Here is a 25,686-nt window from a genome sequence, read left to right as displayed (position 1 = left end):
CCTTTTTTTGTTCATCAAGGGCATGCGTTAAAGCGCAGTCAACATCGCACGTGAGGCATGCCCGCGACGCTATGACACTTTTCTTTCCAACGCGGGTGGATTTTGAGGCATTCAATTATTGAATAATATGCCAAACGAAAGTTGAATAAAAAGATGATGACGAAAATTGAAGATGAAATTGCATAGTGTGTCATAGCTATTGTGCAATCCCGTTTTTTTTAGATTTCAGTTAGATAAAAGTAAGGTATTATAGATAATTAACGAAGTAGCGGGCTACTGTATAGTACTTTATAATGTAACATTATAACAATGAAACCCTATAGTGTATGTCATTGGACACCTGTGCAACAGTGCGTATTTATTGCTATTTACTTGCATATTATAGCATATTATAATATTAGTATAAACTATTTTCCGTTTAAACGTTCCTTTTTCAATGTACTATCAGAGAAGTTAATTCCTAGGCAGATGACAGACCTAAGTAATTTGGTCGCGTGTCAAACCCATCCGACCGATCACAGCTAACATTGACTTGACATAAGCTGACCACATGACGTAGTTCCGTCAACTGCCTAGGAATCAATTTCCCCGATGGTACATCGTGATTCGTGCCACACCTCAGTTTAGAAAATTCGGATGTACCATCGAAGAAATTCCAGATTCATAGGCAGGATGGACCAACGTCATTTGGCCACGGGATATGTCAATTCAAAATAGAGTTTAACTTAACGCGACCAAATTACGTGGTCCGCCATGTGTCAATGAATCAACTTCGCTGAAAAAAGCAAAAGGCGTGTACAATAGCGCCCCGCTCACTCCTCGCTCCACCAAAGAGACCCGAAAATCTGACACTGTGTCTTCCCCTCGTATTTTCAATGAGCTGAGCAGTCTTAAAGCTATGCGCAGCCTACATAAATTACTAATCTAATAACCGTTTATTCAGTAAAATAAACTTAAAGTGAAATGTTGTAATAAAAGTTGATAACCGTACAACACTCATCAGCGTTATAATAAAACGGCGTTTAAGACGCTAATAATATTTGAAAACCAATTTACATACTGATATTATAGTTACTTTTAATTAGAAAAATATATACACAGTAAATAAATAAACAAATTCTGCTTGTGTTTGTCTGGCACATTGAAATGTTCCTTGACACTTGACAGACTATAAAAACAGCAGACCTTGACAGGCTGCTGACGTAATCTATAATATAAAAATTAGTCGCTGAATGTGTTGCTAAGCGCAAAACTCGAGAACGGTTGGACCGATTTCGCTAATTCTTTTTTTTAAATATTCCTTGAAGTACGAGGATGGTTCTTACGGAGAGAAAAATTCTAAAAACAAAAATTTAAATTTCCTGAAAAAGTCTAAAAACAACACTTTTCTATACTCCCATACAAAAGTTAAAGAATCGACTGTTAGGCGATACGAAGTTCGCCGGGTCAGCTAGTCTAATATATAAAAATAAGTCGGGTTTTCCTTCCTGACGCTATAACTCCAGAACGCACGCACCGATTTCCACGGTTTTGCATTCGTTGGGAAGGTCTCGGGCTCCGTGAGGTCTATAGAAAAAAAAAATTCAGAAAAAACTTCAAGAGAAAAGCAGGAAAACAGGGAAAATCATTTTATGGTAAAACAACGTTTGCCGGGACAGCTAGTACACTAGAAAAAAATATACAGCCGAACGTATTACCTCCTCCTTTTTGGAAGTCGGTCAAAAAGTAGCTTGACGGATCAGGGACAAATATGAGGGTTTTCGATACTTTATTTGTGGCCCAGACATATGAAGCGCCGCCTGGTGGACAGGTGTTTTCAAAGCTATCAATAACAATTTACTGAAACTTTCCTACCTATCACCCTCCACCAGACTATGTATCCATTTAAGGGTTAATTCAGACCGCAACGCGACGCGTGGATGCATTTCTGTACTCAATCAATTCAGTACTTTAGTCTGAATTGACCCTAAGGGTCTTCGTACCGAACAATCGCGTCAAACATGACAGGAACTTAAAAACCCTCATTATCATGTCTGGTCTGCCATCCAGATTTAGAATAAAAAATATTCCTTCTTAAATCACTCTCGAGATATCCTAGATCTATGATCTATAGATCTCTATAGATCTTAAAGTATTCCGAATGGTGGAACACGTCAATCACGTCTGTTCGGTTTATCGCCAGCGTGATAATTAGCAGATGATGCGCCCGCGACGAGAACAATCACTCGCTACAGCTAGGTGACCACGCGTGTGGACATTGTAGGACTGTTATGTCAAAGTCATGTCAACTAGTATGTCAAACGTAAGTAGTCAGTACACAATGGCCCACGATGGCCCACTGCAGGCCACGTCAGTACGCGACATGCACCATTACCCCATCTACACAATGGCGATGGCTTGTAGTGGGCCAGTATCCATTGCTGGCCCCTTTAGACTGACTTTAGTGTGTGGTGGAACAAATAGCGCCACAATCATGCTTCGCGCTATCGAAATTTTCATAGTGCGTATATAAACGACAGCTGAAATCATATAGAGGGCGCTTAACCGCGAGCATACCACCTCGGTCAAAAGATCTTTGTGGCCTCCACTCATTTTAATTTACCCACCGGTGTCACGCTGACCGCACGCTGACCGTCGGCGCTGATGGCTCAAGATGTATAAAATCCTAAGAAACGTCTTCAAATAACGCGTAGCGATCTGCGCTAATATTTCATACATTTCGGGATGGGTGCCATTAACGCTCAGCGTGACATTAAAATCATGCCAAAGGCGATTCGACATAGCGTTTGATTCCGTTTATCTCCAATAGTTTAATATTTTAATCATACTAAAAATCATGCGTGTAGTTTGGAGTACACTGTACAGTATTCATGTGCAGTTTATAACGCTTGGAGTTGGTCAGATAACGCGTTCACAAATTATTATTAAATGAAAGTTATTTTCATTTTAACGTTTAGTAACTGTCCTTAAAGATCGGTGAGGTTATGGGGCAACTTAAAATTTGTCGTCAAGTGCTCTTTTCCCATTTCCAAAAATTTTTCCATACTATAACTCAAGAAATATCCCATCAATTCTACAAAATATGTGGTGTCTCTATCTTGGCGCTAAACTAATAAACAAATGCGGGTACGCTGCGCAGGCGGCGCGTTTGTGTCCGATATAACATACTTCCCGTCATTCCACGTTGCGGAACTAACTGAGGAAACGCAGGTATTTTTGTGAATTTCTAAAGCTATTAATAAAAGTGTGGCTTAACCCCGAGCACGAGTTTGACTTTGTCTGTCGTTGCATGCGGTGGGATTTTTGTTTGAGAGCTGACATGATCGAGAGTGCTCCACGCTTTTATCGTCATCAGCTCGTAAACTGTTGGAAAGTTTCTAGGTTTTTTTATTTATACTTATTTAGTATTCTATTTCAGCGATATTTCATTCTAGTCACCCCATTAACTTTTTCAGTGTGAAAATTTCATGTTGCTCCGTACGCAGTTGACGTAAAAATGCTTTAAATGATTTTTACAAATTTAGCTTTTCGTGTGTTTAGCATGTAGGGAAATATTTTTTGTGGATAATGTCCTGAAACATTTTTTTATATAAATGTATATTATAAAAATCGATATATTTTTTCCTGAGAGCGTTAAACATTCAATTTATTCTAGCTAAGCGTATTATGTAAAAGTTCGGCCCATTATTCAGTTTTTCACCCTTCATCCCAAACGTTTTGCTAACGACATCCAAATAACTGGCTCGCCATAAAAAACTCGTTATTTTAAACTTTGGGCTTATGCGAAAAACATTTCACAAATTGTTTATTTATACTGGGCAGGACTTCTTATATAAACACTATATAGAGCAGGCGTTACCATTTACCAAATACGGTTCCGCGGAGTCCTAGTGTGTAGCATTTTTACAAAAATAAATTAGTGAAAAACATGGACCAATAATCAATTTATTTATTTATTTAAATCAGGCTACGTAGGCCCATACAATATATACCTTAATGACTAACATACATAAAAATCATATAAACTTAACAACTACACATTATCACGAATTAACGGTGACGTGACGCGCGCTTCATTCCGGAGTCTCCCCCGGAACCTTCGGTAAACCACATCAGTCGGCCAGAATTCCTCCGCTTCAAAGGTCGGGAGAAGATGCGTCGGTACTCTCACCACAAAGGAACTGAAGTTGACCTTGTGGCGAGACTGCAGACGCTCGACCCTCAAGTGGAGGGATGTCTTCTTACTGATGTAGTCCACGACGTCTTCGACCTCCATGGACCAGTGCAGGCGGGATATGTACAGGGGCGTCGCGGGGACCTCGCTCCGCAGACGCAGCTCTGGTACATATGGCGCGGTGCCGCGATGGTTGCGGGCGGCGGGCTTCTTCTTCCTTCTCTCCATCAGTATGAAGCCCTCCTCATCGCACCTCCTGCTCTCGTCCTTGTCAGGTCGAGAAGACTTAGCCTTGCAGCTCTTCGTAGCATTGCGGCTCTCCGTAGTCTTGCGACTCTCCGAAGCCTTACGGCTCTCATTTTCCCCATTTTTATGCGCCCGCGGGGGAGGCGCGGGGCGACCTGTGGACTCGGCGTCGGCGCAACCGGGAGTGGAGCGCGGGCGGGGGCGGTAGCGGCGGCGTTTGTTGACCCGTCCGATAATGCTGACGGGCTAAACGTAATCGCTTGTGCGCCTCGGCGATGAGTGACGAATGTGGCGTCAGCTGGTGACCTACATCATGAATTATTACTTTTTAGTTGTGATAATTCATTACGTAGATCACTAATGATAGCTTCTGACGCCTGCAATCTACCCCGAACTCCGGTCAGCTCCTCCTTCAGAAACCTGATGTCCTTCAGTAGGCTGACGACGTCGACGTGGTCCAACGTGACGGACGGCAGCTTGTGCAGCTCTTTAGCCACAAAAGCCGGTACCTCATCTGGATCAGTCTGCTTCAGCAGGGAGATGATGTCCTGCACGCTCCTTTCGGTTCCGAAGTTCAATATGACTTATGACAACATTCAGAATCATAATCTATAATATGCTTTTCTGAGTTAACTCCATTCACTGAATGTGGTCCTCTATTTTGCATACTCAACTTCCCTGAGCACCCGCTCTAAAAATTATGTTCTTTAATATAAAGTGCCTAAACACGTAGAATTTCATCCGTTGCAGAACTTGCAGATCTATCGCTTCTTTCGTTTGTTTCTTTTGTCTACATTTTTGCAGTAAAAGGAACAATTTCTACATGTTGAGTGTCCGGGCTTTATCCATAATTTTTTTTATTATATTGTCAGTCAACTTATACAGTACAATAAGGTGTATCGTTTAATGGGGAATATCAGCGCGTTATGTATATTTTATTCAGCCTGTAATTTATACAGGCGCTACATCATTTAGCGCGCCCACTGAATATGAAGTACAGTCGGCGGACAAAACGGAGCTTATCCGACTAATAATATATTATAGGTACCGGAAGTAATAATATTATTTTCCGGATAAGCACATTCATATTCATATTGTAAATGGGAAAGTGTGTCATCATTTCTGACTATTACCTCTTCACGAAACCTGCAATTTTGATGGAGTTTGATCTGGTAAAGGGTGTAAGATCCAGGTATCCCGGAAAAATGTACGGTGGAAAAATTTCAGAGCAACAAAGTTTTGGGTATCTCTACAGTGACCAATAAATACACGATTCCTGATTACACGATTCACTTCCTGATAAGGCTGTCCTCTTAACTTGACAGATAGAGTATGAAGAATCTGTCAAATAAGCCTATCCGGCACCTTATCAGGAAGTGGTGAAACAGGCCCTAAAGGTTTTATTAACTTGAGCGACTAATCAACATGATATTATCTTGAGTGTGTTCTAAAATTTGACCCAGTCCACTGGCCAGCATTTATGACTTCTTCTATCTTAATCCGACGTCATATATCGTACTGTTCTATTTAAACTACTGTTAAAAAAGTGTGACATTTCATTAGACTGGCTAGTGGCGTATGTATGCTTCGGAACAAATGAACTGTATGCCACTGATTACAAATAGTTACTATGTAAGTATGGCTTCAATTTTAGACGTCATAAGTACTGGCTAGTGAACTACTACTGGGTTATATTTCGGGACCAACCCTAAACATCACCAAGCAACGTATTTGCCTTTAGGGTGTAGTTTGTGAAATTCAACCTCTAGTTTATGTAATTCAAGCTTGTAAAGATCTCGAGCGAACGATCGACAGAAATTGCAAATCAAATTTTAAGGAAAAGTAGATTTTATTTTGCGAGTGCTAAAGTCTATAATCAAATGGAGAGACATATCTGTCAGACGTGCCCTTAGGGCGTCTACACGAGTAGGAACTTTATGGTTCTACAAGACATCTTATAACTTTTCGACCCTTTAAGTCATATATTTGACATGGACATGATAACTGCTGCAATCGCCTTAATAGTTTACCCCGAAGTTATGTCATTTCTTATATAATATATGCATGTGAGTTACAGAGACAAACACTTTTGGAATAAGCTATTTATTACTTACTAGTGACCCGCCCCGGCGTCGCACGGGTATAAAATATATATAGCCACTGAAAAATTATTAAAATCGATAGCCTATGATCCTTCCCGTGGTCTACTTCTTATCTGTGCCAAATAACATAAAAATTGCTCCAGCAGTTCGCGAGATAAGCCCTTTCAAATAATTTCCCCCGTTTTTTCCACATTCTCCTATTAGTCTTAGCGTGATAAAATAAAGCCTTCCTCAATAAATGGCTTATCTAACACTGAAATAATTTTTCAAATCGGACCAGTAGTTCCTGAGATTAGCGCGTTCAAGTAAGGCCTTTCAAATAATCTTCCCCGTTTCCAACATTTTCCTCTATTTCTTCGCTCCTATATTAGTCTTAGCGTGACAAAATATAGCCTTTCTCGAAAAATGGGCTATCTAACACTGAAAGAATCATCAAAATCCGTTGCGTAGTTTTAAAGATTTAAGGGAACAAAGGGACATGAGGGAAAAAAAGCGACTTTCTTTTATAATAGATCCCACCAAACACATGAAATGTAAAATACAATGTTTGCCGGGACAGCTATTATTTTATAAAAATAAGTATTTTTTAAAACAAGTTATTAATACAACCTAGTAGTTTCAGTTACTAATTCTTGCTGTAAGTTATTGATGTAAATGCATTAACTAGTACGTCGGCGACTGTACATGTCTTAAGTTTCTCCCACTGGAATGTATTAATAGCTAAGTCTAATCCCCCGCCTGTACTGCTAGATAAATTATTACGTACCAACTTTACAAAGTACCTTAGTCCTTAACCATAATATACAAATGTATATTATTATGGTTAAGTATGTATAAATACATAATATACAAATATACATATATATACATATATACATACTTAACCATAATATACAAATGTATATTATGGTTAAGTATGTATAAATATACAACCTAACCAATTCACGACGATTAAATATACAAAGGTCGGCTCATTTTTGTCTAGCACATTGGTTAAGGCGGCGCCTTGATAATTTGGCTGCAGCGATATCTATTTTTCTCAGCAATGACTAAACCTAAGAATTTAAAGTTCATTGTCAGTATTCATCATGTCTTTGTCTTTGAATTACCCATAGCATAATAGGATTGGTCAACTTTTATAACACAGAATAATCAATCAAAAAGACCTCTGTAAAAAGGGATTCTAATTTTGCTAACAGAGGAGAGTGATTTAAGCTTCCAAAATGTGTACATAGGTTCAAGCATACACTTTAATTTGCCCATAGCTTATATTATGCAATATATTTATGGTTTTTAAATTACGCGACAAAAACCATTTTGTGACTTACGGCCTTTCCATTTCTTGCTGTTCCATTTATTGTTTTCTATGAGAGGCCGAGCCGGCCCCTCATAGAAAACAAGCAATCTAAAACATATACAACACGATTTTTTACTTTGCGTCACCTTAACAGTCCGCCTGCAGGCTTTGGTCAGTAGGCTGCCTGACAGTTATTGACCGTCTATACAAAATCTACAAAATCGTCAGGGCCACTTGAGTCTGTGGCCTTTTCCGATTAACTGTCAGGCGACGGCCTATCGGCGACCTGTTAATGTGTGGGGCCCTTTAGTTATTAGTGTGTCACATGACAGGCAGCGGCTGACAAAAATATTTGTGTCCTATGTAAGTAAATATTTTTAATGAGAAAGGCCATACTAATATTATAAATATGTGAAAGTGTTAGGGTGCCTCTACGGCGTAGTACATAGGCTCGCTACGAATATGCTACGTTTCGTAGACCTCTACGACGCGTAAATCTACGCCAAACCTACGCGAACAAAGCGACTGCGAAGCGGGAGCGTTTGCAACGCGGGACGTTCGCGTCGCGACGCGTCGGCAGAGCGGGAATAATATACGGTTTCGCGCCGTAGTCGCGAAGGTGTGCACACCAGTTTCGCGTTGCAGACGCTCCCGTCCCGCGTCCCGCGTTACTGACGCATAGGTTTGGCCGAAGCCTAAATCTTTATCCATCCATATTAATGTTATGAATGCTAAGGTGTGCCTGTCTGTCTGTCACCTCTTTACGCCCTCACCGCCGAACCGATTTTGCTGGGTAGAGAGATACTTTGAGATACGGGAAAGGACATAGAATACTTTTTATCCCAGAGAATTTTACAGTTCCCGCGCGTCATTTAGTAGATTTAAAATGAAGTTACCGGAAAGCTGTAACAATGTACTATCAGAGAAGTTCATTGATAGGTAGATTGCGGACCTACGTAATGAAACATGAAAAATGAGATCGCGCGAAAGCCGTATAATAAATTTGATAGCGATAGAATTATAATAACTTCAATATGCTTTATATTGAAGTAGTTTATTATCTTCTCCGCGGTCTATATCTGTGCCAAATTTCATCTAAATTGGTCTACTATTTTCTGAGCCTATTAGACTTAAACTCAAACTAACATTTCTTCTTTCTCCTATTTTTCGTGTCTAAGACTTTTGTTTAAGCTATCATTAAATCAGCTTAATCAAAGCCTAAACAAAAGATGAATCTAAAGCAGATCTCCGTTTATCCCTGGCTAAAGAATATGTTTTCCCCCAAAGGTGTTCTAATTTGACACATTGCCTTTTTATTGGCTAACACGCTGTGATGAGGGTATAATTATCATATTATTGGGGTCTCGCCAAAGGGTAACTTTTGACACTTCATCATAATTCAACGGGACGGGCCCAATATTTAATAAAGAAAGTACACTTTATTACTGTATTAAAAATATTCATTAGAGGTACCCAGATTCTAAATGGGGTAACAAACTAAGTACAGATACTCTTTGAGGGGTTTATGTGTCCCTTAATCCTTATAAAGAGTTTTAACTTTTTTAATAATAATATCTATTGACGCTTCACACCACGTCAGTCTGGCCCTGTGCTAAGTACCAGAAGGACTTGTGTTACTTGGGGTACAACGGAAATATATTTAATACTTTTATACTATACATATATTTAAGATTTTTATTATATTATACACATATTAAATACACATCCATGACCCAGGAACTTTGAAAACTTTTTGTTCCCTCGGCGGGATTCGAACCCGCGACCCCCGGCTTGAGCTACTAATAGCCCACCAACTGAGCCACAGAGGTCGATAACTGTAAAAGTAGCAGTTGCTGTAGCACTGAAAAAGCTTTTTTTTTATTTATTGTATTGGACAATTCATGGTGTTGTTGGGCATCTCCCGTACAAAAATATTTTGAGTTCGGTGACCGCCTGTCATTACATCTAATAGGTAATAGCTAAAGAGTTGAAATTTTCACAGATTGTGTATTTATGTTGCCGCTTTAACAACAAAAACTAAAAACAAAATAAATTTAATATTTAAGGGGGGCTCCCATACAACAAACGTGATTTTTTAAATATTTTTTGCTCTGTATCAATGATGACAACAGGTAGCCACCTGAAATGTTCACAAAATAATACTCAGTTTTATTTATACTTTAATAATTAATAATAAAATTTAAATAAAATTAATAACTAAGGGGGCTCCCATACAAGAACACTTTCCTATTTTTGCTCTATAGTGGTACGGAACCCTTCATGCGCGAGTCCAACTCGCACTTGGGCGATTTTTACATTTTGTTTGTTTATTTTTCAAGGTATCTGATAGTTGCGTGAAGTGTACGGTATGTGAAAGGACAAGGTCGTTCCGGCCGACTGAACAGTGCACCGCTGGCTGCAGCTAATGTACAGAATTAGCCCCGTTTAGAGATGGGAATGTACATAAATGTCCGTGAATGGCCGTAAATGACCCTATGGTCATAAACGCCGGGATATTTTCCTATCTATAACTGGTTTGGGGCTTAACCGCTTGGTGAAATTGGGGCTTAGCGTGATAAAATATAGCCTATAGCCTTCCTCGATAAATAGTAGTAGTTCACTGAAAGAATCATCAAAATCCGTTGCGTAATTTTAAAGATAGGGAACAAAGGGACATGAGGGGAAAAAGCGTTTTTTAAATAATAATATATATATTGTATAGATATAGATAATGATTTAACTCAAGTACGTCACGATGAGAACGATAGCGATGGTCCCTGGACTTATGAAGTTTTAAAATGCATACTATAAATGCGAAAGTGTGTCTGTTTGTCTGTTACCTCTACTCAAATTACGAAGATTAACTTGGCTTGTCCAAATAAATCAAGGCATAATGAGATGTCATCTTTTTTATTGTTTCCAAGATATTCGGCGTCCCAATTCGGTCCCCGCATAAAAATTTACAGCGTTTATTAAAATTAACGGCGCCGGCTGGTGGCCATATTGAAATAAAAAATTCATGGTCTTTTCAGATCGCTTCAGATGAGTTAATGATCACTTTAATTTTAAGTGCGATTATAAAATATACTGAATGTAGGTATGTCAGGTTTTGTGTAAACAGATAATAATAATTTGCATCTTCTTTTGAATATGATGCTTTATCGGTAACTTACTGCTCTGCACGCTTGCTTTAATTCCGCTGATGTCTTTGTCTGATACGCTGAAATGACAGACAGGCAAAAGGCAGGTTTCATGTCATCCCATAGAGCAGCGCTGCGTTGAGCGGGCCAGCCGTCGCACGATTACTATGGCGAGCGCACCGCGACGGGCTCATGCTCAACGCAGCGAACGCCCTAAGGTTGGTACCATCTAGGAAATTGATTCCTAGGCAGATGACGGACCTACGTCATGTGGTCGGCTTATGTCAAGTCAATGTTAGCTGTGATCGGCAAAGAATTCTATTTAATTTGGTGATCGGTCGGATGGGTTCGACTTAACGCAACCAAATTACTTAGGTCCCTAGGAATTAACTTCTCTGATAGTACATAACACATGTTTTTACGAGTTAGAGTCTGAATTTGTGACGAAAAGTATAATATAACACAAAACATTAATTATTAAAAAATAAAATAAAAGTATAATATAACAAATAAAATACAAATTAAAAATGGGCATTTTTTACCGTGGGAGAGCCATGCTTCGGCACGAATGGGCCAGCTCGACCAAAGAAATACCACGGGCTCACAGAAAACCGGCGTTAAACAGCGCTTGCGCTGTGTTTCACCGAGTGAGTGAGTTTACCGGAGGCCCAATCCCCTACCCTTTTCCCTACCCTACCCTGAGCGACGGAATTTGCTTTCCATCAGGTGACCCGTTTGTTCGTTTGCCCACTTATTTCATAAAAAATAATGATACCAGTTTTAACACACATTAATTAAAATGTGTTACATATTACATACTAATAAGAATATTTTACCAAATAAGAAATGTATAAAATAACTGTATTTAAAATATTTAATACAGAAATAACTCTGTAGTTAAAAAGGTATTAAAAGTAGGTTGCAAGCTAACGAGAAATATACTGAAGTTTAAATACGAGTATTTCATGCTGTTTCTGTACCTATTGAACTTTTTCTGAAAAGTCAGGAGCCGTGGCAAAGGTGAAATTACTTTGCCATTCCTGAATGCGATTAAACTTTTTAAAGTACTGATAAGCTTGTTAAAAAACGGGGCAAACGAGCAAACTGGTCACCTGATGGAAAGCAACTTCCGTCGCCCATGAACACTCGCAGCATCAGAAGAGCTGCAGGTGCGTTGCCGGCCTTTTAAGAGGGGATAGGGTAATAGGGGAGGGTAGGGATGGGAAGGTAAGGGAGTAGGGGAGGGTAGGGAAGGGATTAGGGTAGGGGATTGGGCCTCCGGTAAACTCACTCACTCACTGTTTCACGCCGGTTTTCTGTGAGAACGTGGTATTTCTCCAGTCGAGCCGGCCCATTCGTGCCGAAGCATGGCTCCCCCACGTATAAAATTTGAGAGGTAATATAAAATGTTATTATATTGTTATAAGCATGTAATAAGTTACAGCGAAAATCGGCCTCATAAATTTAAAGGAGGTTTTTCGTGTAGTCCAAAATCAGGAAATAGTATCAAACCCCAAAGTAGAGCCTCGCGGCGTTCAGATGACCACACTTTTAACCTCAGCTGCCATCACTAACTGAACTGATATTATGTATAATAAAGCTAAGGGGTCTGTTTGTGTGAACGCGCTCACCTCACGAACTACTGGACTAGACTAGAAAATGTATGGTTTCCGCAAATTTCCTGACTTAGGTTAACAGAGCCGCGAACGTCTAGTTAAGTATGATTATACCTTATTTGCTAACCCTTGACTCTTCTAAAACAAAATATAAATTATTTTACCTGACAGAATATCATGTTATCATAAGGAATCTAGAGCCGACGACGCCGAGCGTCTCCAGGGAGTGGGGGAGGAAAAATGAGTCTACACGAAACTGATAAAAGACATCACGTCTAATGTTATTTATTTTTGTGTTATGTATTATTTTAGTAAAGCGTTATGGAATAGTGATAAGAATTATTAACAAAGTAATCTAGTAATTGAAAGATCAATCTGTTCTAATAGGTATTTTTACACTTTTGCATTAAGTAATAATTTTAGTATGGATAGCTTTAGCGATACGTTACGGAAATAGCGATAATAATTATATTAAAAAAGTAATCTACAAATTAAAAGCTAAAACTATTCAAATAAATGGAATTAAAGAAGACATTTTTCCTAGCGTCTATGAAAGTTTAAGTAGAAGAAACAACGACAGGGGCATCTGTTTAAGTTTTTTGTTACTTATATTAGCCATTACGTGATTGTTAGACAGGCCTTGAGATAAAAGACACAGAAATAAAAAATATGGCCTTTTATATTTGGGGCTTTCGACCGAATAAAAAGTATGAAGACATAAAAAAGTGAGACTGAGCTTGGGCCAGTTTTCATTTACTTATTTATGTGTGTGTATAACTACGCTACAGCGCACTGCGCAGCCAGTCGACCGCACGCATACGATGACTAATTAAGTAGCGTATAGTTTTATGCGTGTGTGTGTAAGCGCAAGAAAACAATAATACGTAAAATATGGTAACAGACGAACGAACAAATAGACTCTATTTTGGACTACTACTCTGGGGTCACCAAATGGCGGACCGCGGTCCGCATCCGGACTGCCGACCCATTGTGTGCGGACCAAGCATGTTCGAAGATGATCTTCGTTCATCTTAGGACTTCAACATCTCCAGGATTTAATGTCAATATCTATAGCTTGCACCAATATTTCACTCCAAATTTCAGAGAGTGTGTGGACCGCGAAGTTAATTTGATGTCTTAAAATGGACCCCGAGCGAAACTAATTGGTGACCCCTGGCCTACTGTATACAGTGTGTAACAAAAATAAGTGATAATACTTTAGGGTGTGTACGTGTTCCTTGTACAGAGTTCACTGTGAAAGTAGCAGCGCTGAAAGACGTTTTTTTTCACTTTTGTATGGGCAAGGGCCCGAGTGTCACGAGTTTCCCCATACAAAAGTGAAAAATTTTTTTGGTCTTTCAGCGCTGCTACTTTCACAGTGAACTCTCTACAAGGAACACGTACACACCCTAAAGTATTATCACTTATTTTTGTTACACTCTGTATAATATGTAGTAGTGTAGTAGCAAATGAATAAGTAAATACTAAATAGCCTTTTAGTAGGTACTCCGAACTACTTTAATTCGACCTAGCTGTGGAATTCGCAAACGTTATTAGGTCTTAATGAAGCTTTTTACAGCCCTGTTAATGCTGGATGAGGGCATATGGAATATTTAGCCCGTCTATAAACTTTTACGACACATTCGCGTTTATGCCCTCTTCGATATTGAAAGAAATATTTCGTGTTCTTTTATGGAGAATTTACCTTAATGCTCATATAGAATATGTTATGACGAAGGCGGAGAAAAGTGTTACGGACTTTTTTTTTAATTAAATAAGGGGGCAAACGAGCCAACGGGTCACCTGAGGGAAAGCAACTTCCGTCGCCCATGGACCTCGCAGCATCAGAAAAGCTGCAGGTGCGTTGCCGGCCTTTTAAGAGGGAATAGGGTAATAGGGGAGGGTAGGGAAGGGAAAAGGGTAGGGGATTGGTCCTCCGGTAAACTCACTCACTCGGCGAAACACAGCGCAAGCGCTGTTTCACGCCGGTTTTCTGTGAGAACGTGGTATTTCTCCGGTCGAGCCGACCCATTTGTGCCGAAGGATGGCTCTCCCACGTATAAACTTGGACTTTTATTAAATTATCTAAATAACGCCCGTAACTCCGTTGCGTCAAAATTCGTATCACGCGAGAAATATTCAGCGGTTAAGCGTGAAGAGATAACACACAGACCGACAAACAGACACACTTTAGCATTTATAATATCAGTATAGATTATATATTTTAAAAACAATAAAACATAAACTAACATTGATAAAATTCTAATAATAATATGTCACACTAATTTTACACTGCGTTCAAATTCATTTTGACCTTTCACACACGCAGCTCCCTATGAGAAGCTTCTATAGCTACCAATTTCAATGTACTCTCATCAGCATATTCACCGCGTAATAAAGAAAATATAATATAGAGCTTATCTAACTTAAAATGACGTGCTACTCTCTCGTGTATTTTCTCCAAATTTTCCTTAGACTTTGACGAGTTTTTATTGAAATAGCCTAATTTATGAAATTGTAACGTAATTTAGGGTTGCCAGGCGTCCGGATAAAGCCGGGGTCAGGCTTTTTGATTGCTATGCGTGTCCGGCTAAAATTAAAAGGAGTCCGGCTTTTGTAGAGCTTTGAGTCAATAATTTTTTATGATATTAGTATTTCCATCTTAAACGTCTGTCCACGCAAGAGGATAATTCTCGCAGTTATTTGTACTTAAATTCTACAGCAAAGTCATAGTAATAGGATCCTGTTTTTAACCTTAATAAAAACTAGAATCGGTTCGCCAGTTTAGATTTTAGAAGCTACGTAGCTTTAGCGCATACACACAGTTCAAACATACATTCAACTTATAAATCTAATTTCGTTAGGGTTTAAAATAAATGAACATACATATTTTGCCCGTTTTATAAACTAAGCTCGTATTATTTGAAGCTTTACAAATTTATCCAGGGGAGCTAAAATAAAATCCTTTATACAGCTCAGTTACTCGTAAAACAAAACTTTGTATTAATGTTCTATAGGCAACGGAACGCTCTTAACTAAATTGTACTTTATATCCTAAAATAACTGTTCGCTTTATAGTTGGTGGAAATCAAAGGAGGCTTTGAAATTTACGACCTTAGTGGCAATATGAGTGGGAGTTCCAAAGTGAGATAGATGAGCGAAACGAGTGGTATGCTTTGTCAGGCTGTACCTAGTAGTTTTCAGGAGATAAGGATTAAGAATGTGCTTAAAAAGGAACAGCGCAATTCAGGATTATGGTGCTAATCGATCCGAATCGTAGCATGAAAATAAGATGTTTTTGATATAAATTTTGGTGATTCATTTAGAGTGACAGATCAGCTGATGTCGAAATAAAATTATTTCACTTCGATTTTGTCGATTTTATTCAAAAGCACGAATTGCGATCGATACTGGATCAGCCCTAGTAGACAAAGTGGCAAGCGATTATCGTAAACGCTAACAAAATATATGCGATTTGACATAAGTCATCGCTTCGCTAGCGAATACTCGTACTAATGTCAATATCCCATACATTTTGTGGCGTTGGCGTTAGCGTTTACGATAATCGCTTGCCGCTTGTCTAGGCCCTGGATGCATCGAATCTTATGAATCATGAAACAAAATCGTCGACTGTGGCTCCGTAGGTCGCGGGTTCGTCACCCGCCGATGGGACAAGAAGTTTTCAGAAAACTTAAATTATGCGTCCATAGCACAAGGAAAATTCTTTATTTTTATTTACGATTTTGTCTCAGATTTGATAAGATTACTGCTCAGCTTATCCCCATAAACATACTTGATATTGTATTTATTACACAGTATACTTTATCACAAATGTAATTTTGCATATTCTTGTTACACTGAAACTACAATTAGATAAAATATAAAATTAAGGGGTTCTCCGTTCTTTGTATGTGTTGTTGTTGTTGTTTGCATTTAAAATAGTTTATTTAATGGCATATTAATTAAGTTTACGTAATTTTAAAAGAATTCATAAAACAGTCAAGAACTTAAATATAATTTTATCCTAAGTAGTAAAATATTTGCTCATGACTTTAGCTATATATAGATTGCTCTTCATTTATTTATTTTTTTTCCATCCTTTCGCACTATTGGCGCCTACACAATTTTGTTTCTGGACACCTAAAGGTTGACTGGTAGAGAATGCCATCTGGCATTAAGTCCGCCTATGTACCAGCATTGTGCAGAAAGCATAAATAAATAAATAAATAATTCTAGGCCGGTAATGCACCGTTGCGGTAGGTTCTATCGTACCCGCAACTCTGCCTTAAGCGATGAGTGGAGCACCATGGGGTTTTAGTGGGTAGCAGGAGTCCCACATACCCCGGCCGATATCCCCAATTTGCCGGGGATGCGTAAAGCATTTCCCCATGTTAAAAAAACCAAAAAGAAAAAAAAAAGGCCGGTAATGCACCTGAAAATCTTTTGATGTTGCGAGTGTCCATGTGCGACGCCCATCAGGTTCCCATCAGGTGACCCGTTTGCTCCCTTATTTTATATAAAAAACGTATTAAATATACTAATTAGATCACACATTGCTTAAGTCTCAACTAAGCATAGACTTATTTATATACTGCAACTAAGAGAGTTTTATTAAAAGCAATGTTTGTAACTTATTTTTTGACGGCTCGCGCCAGACGCTGTATTTAATTCTAAAACGATCCTCGATCATTAAAAATCGAGCATCGTCCGTTATTGGGACAGTTTGATGTGGAAACTTTCACGGAAAACGCTAAAACTCTACTTGTTAAAACTTTACTCTTTACTTTTTACTCTATGAAAAAAAATATAATAATAATATATATAATAATAATATATATATATATACAGGGTGTAACAAAAATAAGTGATAATACTTTAGGGTGTGTACATGTTCCTTGTAGAGAGTTCACTGTGAAAGTAGCAGCGCCGAAAGACCAAAAATTTTTTTCACTTTTGTATGGGGAAACTCGTGACGCTCGGGCCCTTGCCCATACAAAAGTGAAAAAAAAAATTCGTCTTTCAGCGCTGCTACTTTCACAGTGAACTCTCTACAAGGAACACGTACACACCCTAAAGTATTATCACTTATTTTTGTTACACACTGTATATATGTTTTGTTAAAGAAAGCTTATAACCCGTTGTCTTTTATCATTATGGAAAAAAAGTAAAAATCAATCTTTGTAGTGAGTATGGTTGGGGTCTCCTAGCTCCTAGGCAACACGTTTTCTTTATCGCTTCTTTATAGAATTGCCGGTCAATGTATGTATTGACATAAGCGTTCGACATTCGACTCGTGCTATGTCGATTCCATACATTTTGATATTTGATCAAAGAATCTACGAGTATATAGAATATGATACAGAAAATGTCTTGGCTATGAGGATCTGTTTTGTATTTGTTCTCCACCAACATTACTCCAGCGAACGATCTTAAAGTTTTGTACGGTATATAATGTTTGTATGATTTGAATAGGTAATATTACTATAACTTATATTATGTATATAGCAATATACTATTAAATATATTACTAGATAACACTATCTTTAAGTAGACATGATAATATTGTATAGGTAGGTATGCTGAGTCATACATTATATCAGTGATATGCAGAATACGTAACCATATATCGTGCCCAGAGCCAGCACCCGTAGCATGGCTACAGTAGAGATGCGAAAGTATAGACAAACTGCGGAGATAAACTTAAAAGTGCCGTTCCGATCTTTACCGCGGCTAGTCGCGATTAACAAAAAATTAAATATAATGCCACTTTATGACATAGACTGTAGTTCTAAAACTTCAAATAAAATCCTACTTTATGACGTGGACGTTGTCATAAAGTGACAGTTTAATTGAATTTTTGTCGATCGCGGCTAGCCGCGCTAAAGGTCGGACGGCACCTTCAGTTTATCTCCGCAGTTTGTCTATACTATAATCTATACCATAAACTTAAAATATAGTGTAAGTAAGTAAGTTTATGGTCTATACTTTCGCATCTCTACTGTTATAGCCATGCTACGGGTGCAGAATTATAGATCTTTAATTAGACATAGTTGACCCGTATGCATATTATTTATAAGGATTCTGATCTATAATACTAACCTTATCATAAATCATAATTATTATGTTAGTAATGTTTAGTGTTATCGCGAAGATGTTATTTATACAGGGTGTAACAAAAATAAGTGATAATACTTTAGGGTGTGTATGTGTTCCTTGTAGAGAGTTCTTTGTGAAAGTAGCAGCGCTGATAGACTATTTTTTTTTTCACTTTTGTATGGGCAAGTGCCCGAACGTCACGAGATTCCCCATACAAAAGTGAAAAAAAAAATGTGGTCTTTCAGCGCTGCTATTTTCACAGTGAACTCTCTATAAGGAACACATACACACCCTAAAGTATTATCACTTATTTTTGTTACACCTTGTATATTAAAGGGTATATTTTTTAATAAGATAATTACAAAGAAAAATCCCATAGTCTATACATAATTCCAGTTTTTTTTTAATCTATTTTACACCGGTTTTCTATGACGGTGTGGTAAAAGTATACCAACGTCTTTCAAGACTTTGGTTTGGTAAAATTTTGTTGATGAAAATATGATGGGTTATCGAGCATTATGAATACATCATCATCAAAAGTAGAGATTGTCCAACTTGTTACTTGAAATGCGCCCCACTACTTCCCTAGTAAATATAAAAGGGAAATTTTGAAATGTAAATATGAGAGAGGGGCGTATCATTTCAAATTGGAGTAGTTTTACATCTTAGCGCGATTATTCCTCGAAGTATGGGCCAGGCCACAACACAGCGTTGCGGCGTCGCATCGTAAATTCTACGACGCCGCAGAACGCATCGTAGAAATTTCTGATGCGACAGTGACTATTTGCAATGAAATGTTGCGCTCCGACATCGCATCGCATTTCTGTGCGATGTGACGCCGCAAGGCAGTGTTGTGGCCTGGCCCTATGATTTTCACCACCAACTGCTAGTCTTGGCTTATGATAGTCACGTAGTTTTCAGCACAATTTCCACAATGGCTGAACTCATACGAGTTTTTCTTTATTTTCTCGACCGGACTAGAATATAAAGTTTTATATTTTCCGATATAAAATGTTTTCCATTACTGCGCTCTAGGTTTTCCCGGATTATTAAATCAGGTCAATTATTATTAGTGCTATCGATTCGAGGAAAAGCTGCGATGGAAATTTTCAATAGAATTTTCTCCTGCATCTGTGAAGGCCTGACTTGCTGTATTTGAATACAATAATATTATTAAGTATCAAAACTGCGAAAGGACATGGTCAAAGGTCCACACGAAAAATTCAGGATTTCACAATCAACAAAAACCATATATAATCCATACGGTACTTACTAATATTATAAACATGAAAGTGTATGTCTGTGTGTTATACCTCTTCACGGCCAAACCGCTGAACCAATTTTGCTGAAATTTGGTATGGATATACGTTGAGCCCCGGGAAAGCACAAAGGACACTTTCTGTCTCAGAAATATGCAGGGTTTTCGCGCAATAAACGAACTTTCTCGCAACGAAGTATTAATATTATATCTCAAGAGGGTCAAGCTCTCCATGCAAAATTTTATTAAAATCGCTTTACATTTTTGCATAAACGATTAGTAATTTTTTATGGTAAGGATGTTGAAGTGTGTGCCAAGCTTTATATCACAACCGTGATATAAAGCTTGATGACGCCTCCGTGGTCTAGTGAAACATTGTTATTTTCAAGTTTGGTTAGGACAATGCAGGCTGATCACCTGATTGTCTGACAAGTAAGATGATCCATGCGTCGGATGTAAAAAGTCGGTTCTGCGCCTGATCTCTCGCCGGTCATGTCGGTCTTCCGTCCCACTGGGTTATGAGAGTAAAGGAATAGAGAGTGCTCTTGTGTAGTGCGCACGCACTTGGGCACTATAAAATTACTCCTGCGTAGCTGGCCTAGTTTCAATGAAACCGGCCACCGTCACCGAAACCGGTGTGGGAGCTATTATTATTATCACAACTGTGGTTGCCTAGCATCGCGTATCTTATAACACCTTGTTACGTGTTCGTGCATAATTAATAACAATTAACGACGTAACAATTAGCTGAAGCTGCGTCATACAACACATGAGGTGTATTGTATCCGAGATAACAGCCTTTACAGTTTACTGCGTAGCTTTGCGTAGCGTAGCAAGTAACAAAAACTATAAACCCGATCAAATTAACATGTTACTTTTTCTTTATACTAACAAAACACAATCTTCTTGCACATTATTTCTTTTACTAGATGTCGCCCGCAACTCCGTTGCGCCAAAACTCGTTTATCGCGCGGGAACCGTACATTTTTCCGCGACGAAAAGTATCCTATGTCCTTTCCCGGGACTTAAACTATCTCCATGCCAAATTTCAGCAAAATCGGTTCAGCGGTTCAGTTGGGCGTGAAGAGGAGACAGACAGACAGACAGACAGGCGGACGGACAGACAGACAGACACACTTTCGCATTTATAATATTAGTATGGATTGCACGACTAATAATGTAAAATGTATATTTGTACCATTGTAATTTTGTAGGCCATATCAGCTGTAGACTGCACAGGTTTGTTTACAATTTTGATTTTAATAAATTGAAGCCTTTCTCTTTTTTTGCACGATTTATTCAAACAAGAGATTTTTCTGACCTACTTAAAGTATGTGAATATGGGATAATTTCATAGCTAAATTTATAAGGCCTTGTAAAATGTTGGCACAGTGTGTACGCACCTGAGCTTTATAAAATCTTTATTTAATTTGACGGCCCCTTATTGGTCTTGTATATAAAGGTAAATTACATTAAATAATAATATAATAAGCTGTCCCAGTGACCTACATATCGATTTGCGATAGGCATGTTTAGGAGATAGTAAAATTTTATAGCGAATATAGGCTGTGGGTAGATATAACGGACACGGTAAAGAACCTTTGCCGATAAAAAATGGAAAACTATACTGTGACTAATTGTAACTAACAGAAAAGTTTGTTTTTAATAGAACTGGTAGGGCAGGCTGTACCTAGGGTTGCCGCCCGTACTTTATTATAAAGTATTGTACGTTAAGATTTCAGGCAATTGTACTTTGTACTTTACGAAAATAATATCTATTCTGTTCTGTTCGGTTCTGTTCCGTTCCGTTCAGTTCCGTTCCGTTCCGTTCCATTCCATTCCATTCCATTCCATTCCATTCCATTCCATTCCATTCCATTCCATTATATTCTATTCTATTCTATTCTAGTCTATTCTATTCTATTCTATTCTATTCCTATTCTATTCTATTCTATTCTATTCTATTCTATTCTATTCTATTCTATTCTATTCTATTCTATTCTATTCTATTCTATTCTATTCTATTCTATTCTATTCTATTCTATTCTATTCTATTCTATTCTATTCTATTCTATTCTATTCTATTCTATTCTATTCTATTCTATTCTATTCTATTCTATTCTATTCTATTCTATTCTATTCTATTCTATTCTATTCTATTCTATTCTATTCTATTCTATTCTTTTTTATTTATACTTAGAGATAATTTTATATATTTGTACTTTATTTTATACTGTGTACGGTTTTTTTTTTCTCACCTAAAGTAGCCATGACAGTAAATGTATGACAGTTACTTATAATATTTTACTAGATATTGTTTGCAACTTTGTTTGCACAAAAAAGCTTTTATCGTGATATTTTCTGAATAGTAAATCATCTTATGTCCTCTCCCAAACTTAAGATCTTAATATACGTTTCACTACAATCAGCATTGCCTGACAAACTGACTTTCTTAACTCTTTTAAATGTATTCAGCTCACCGTTCAGTAACTTCATTTAAAACTTTCCAAGCCCTTCAAAATGGCTACCATTCCCTTTATATTTCAACTCAATATACCTGAAATATATAACTACACTACCCCAATATATTCGTGGCACCAACCCCAACCATATCGTTCAATTTATGAGCAGTATTGGGTTGGGGATGATACTCTAGTGCGATGGAGTCACAATAGATCCTCATATATATATATATAGATAGGGTCGCAGAGACGTCAGGACTACAGCGACCTGCCTTCTTTAAAGAAAAACCAGTATCAAAGCGTTTCTGCCGAAATCGTCTAGACATAGGGCGCCTTGGGCGGGAAACGACGGATTCTCTAACATCATCCGATATCAGTAATTATACCTGCCCAACTGCCCAGTTGAAGCCCAGCTATAACAGACATAGGCGTTCCGCGTAGCTTCGCCCGCGTATGTTAAGAATTTCAAAGATAAATTAGCCCACAAAAAATAGCCTATGATCCTTCACGTGTTCTACTTTCTCTCTGTGCCAAAGACCAAAAAAATCCTCCAGTAGTTCATGAGATAAGCCCTTTTGAATAATATTTCTCATTTTTTCCACATTTTCCTCTGTTCTTGTTCGTTCTTCTTTCCTTATAGTGTTATAAAAATAAAAATAAAAAAAAATAAAAAAATGTTTTATTTCTGAGTAGACTTTAAGAAAATAATTTCAGAATGTTAATATTAGCTACGGTGCCTACCACCGGTTCGGGAACTATCCCGGCGAGAAGAACCGGCGTAAGAAACTCGCACGGGGCCCACTTTTTTTACCAAAAAAAAGTGAGGTAAAAAAAATAATCTTTTAAAATAAAATTTACAATGCTGTAACTTAAAATTATACAATGTCAACATACATACATAGTAAGTCATGTACAATAATGTAGAAGTAGCCTTGTAAGCAGCCATCCTACTCCCAAGATGTGCCATCGTTTATGAAATCATTGACCTTATAATTGGCTTTGGCACACAAACGCTCTTTGACTACTTTCTTAAATTTATTAATGGGAAGATTTTGGACGTTTTCTGGGATTTTATTGAAAAGGCGTATACATTGACCTTTAAAAGATTTACTGACTTTACTAAGTCTGATCACTGGCAAATCTAGCTTGTACTTATTTCTGGTATTTCTACAATGAATGTCACCTTTGGCTTTAAATTTACATATATTTTTTCTAACATGTATTACATTATCCAAAATGTATTGAGAAGCTACTGTCAGAATACCAATTTCTTTAAACTTTTCTCTTCTTTTCTTTAAACTTTGAGTCCTATTTTTGAGGTAAGATGTCAAAAGGTTGAGTGCTGAGTCCCTTATGCCATAGTGGTGTAATTTCCTAATCAATGTAGCATGCTCGACACAGTCGAAGGCCTTAGAGAGGTCACAGAAGACACCTAAGGCATCCTGCGATCCCTCCCAAGCTTCATATATACTACATAGAAGACCTATACCAGCATCCGTTGTGGAACGACCCTTAGTAAAACCGTATTGATTTTCGTGTAATAAATTATTTGAATTAAAGTATACCAATAGCTGTTTTAAAATTATTTTTTCAAATATTTTGCTAAGAGTCGGTAAAATCGATATAGGTCTGTAATTTGTCGGATCAGACTTAATTCCCGCTTTAAATAAACCGTATAACCTTGCTGTGCTTCATTAAGTCAGGAAAAACACCATTCTCTATACAGTTATTCAAAATCATTGCTAGATGAGGAGCTATGATGTCAATTACTGATTTAATCATTTTTGTAGACAAGCCCCAAAGATCGGTGGTATTCTTAATGTTTAATAATTTAAAAGTATCAATAATGTCTTTGGGGTCAATCTCTCTAAACTTAAAATTGACATTACATTCCTTTACATTATCTTTGAGTAGTTTTTCGGCAGCTGCAGGTGAGGAGTTTAAGTTTTTCGTAGTTGAGACCGGAATGTCAGCAAAGAATTTTTCAAAGGCCGTCGCAACTTCTAGATCATTGGTAATTTTTTTTATTTTCAAAATACAGTTGAAAATCCGAGCTACGACAGGTGACGTTTCCAGTCTCACCAGCTATTACCTTCCAAGTAGTTTTAATTTTATTTTTGGAATTTTTAATCTTTTTCTTTATGTACATAGCCTTAGCAGATTTGCAAACTTTTCTAAAAGTTTTAGAATAGTTTTTAACGTATTCTTTAAATGCTACACTATTATTAAAACATTTTTCTTCATACAGATTATACAATCTTTGCCTGCTTATTTTAATTCCTGCAGTCGCCCATTTAGTAAAATTATTTTTCATTTTTTTATTGTTTCTAACCGTTACTGAAGTAAACACACTGTTAAATTGGGTTCTTATTATCTTAAATAATTTATTAAAAGCTTCATCTGAGCTATTCGACCCATTCAATAATTGAATACTTGAACTTAGATTATTTCTAAACTTCTCAATGCGTTTAGTATTCACAGGAATAAATACAAGCTTTTCCTCTAAGTTATTATCACAATTTATATTAAAAGAACACAACATTTTTGTGGTTGTGGATCATTATTAACTATACAATTGTTATTTACAGCATTAAATAGGCTGTTTAACTTATACCTACATACATTTTCTTCCATATTAGTTCGTGGCAACATTTTTATATAAGGTAAAGTAAACAATACCAATTTTTTTTCTAAAAGTACTGTCATTTGGTATTTGTTTAATTTCCCTCTTCTTCCAACTAGTATAATAAGTGTTGTGTTAGGGCAATATTTTTCAGTTAGTGCCCTTTGTACTATATCCTTATAAGTGGCTCCGGGCATACAAATATTAGAAACTGCCTGTCCTTTGCATATTCTACTTAAATAAGTTCCTAAGGTCTGTCCTAACTCATCACTAAATAACCTAATATTTGATTGGCTTTCAGTATGTGCCTTCTCAGTGGAACATATATATGACATATTAGAAACTGAATGATCCGCCTGAAGTGAGGAAATGTTAAGTCTCAATAAAGAATGAACACGCTCCTCATTGTATCGAGTTACTTCAAGCAAATCATCCATTGCCAATATATGTGCCTGTATTTCCTTTTGTGAAGATTCATATTTTTTTGTCAAACTATTATTATCGTGATAATATTATAGTTTCGCCCTTCGCTCCTATTAGTCATGACTTATGATAATACTATGTGTTAGTGTAAACACCGTTATCCTAAAAACCACCAAAAGAGCCCGTCAAAATGAACAACTTTTTCTATGAGAACAATGCTGGGAACTCAAAAAAATGCTGTCTCCATAC

The 25,686-nt window shown here is 37.5% G+C and overlaps 1 protein-coding gene and 1 long non-coding RNA gene across 3 annotated transcripts in view; one reads left to right on the top strand and one right to left on the bottom strand.

Annotated features, from left to right (window-relative positions):
- Positions 1-25,686, top strand: part of LOC121729339 — a 96,610-nt gene that overhangs the window by 67,655 nt on the left and 3,269 nt on the right. The window lies entirely within an intron of this gene.
- Positions 1,268-24,919, bottom strand: LOC121729351. The gene is made up of 3 exons (XR_006035957.1): positions 24,742-24,919; positions 8,309-8,316; positions 1,268-1,277 (listed from the first exon to the last, which is right to left on the bottom strand). It is a non-coding gene; the product is annotated as an uncharacterized LOC121729351 (long non-coding RNA).

Source organism: Aricia agestis, chromosome 8, assembly GCF_905147365.1.
Source record: "Aricia agestis chromosome 8, ilAriAges1.1, whole genome shotgun sequence".
NCBI lineage: Eukaryota > Metazoa > Arthropoda > Insecta > Lepidoptera > Lycaenidae > Aricia > Aricia agestis.
Note: the sequence above shows the minus strand (reverse complement) of the source record. Positions and strands in the feature narration are given on the sequence as shown.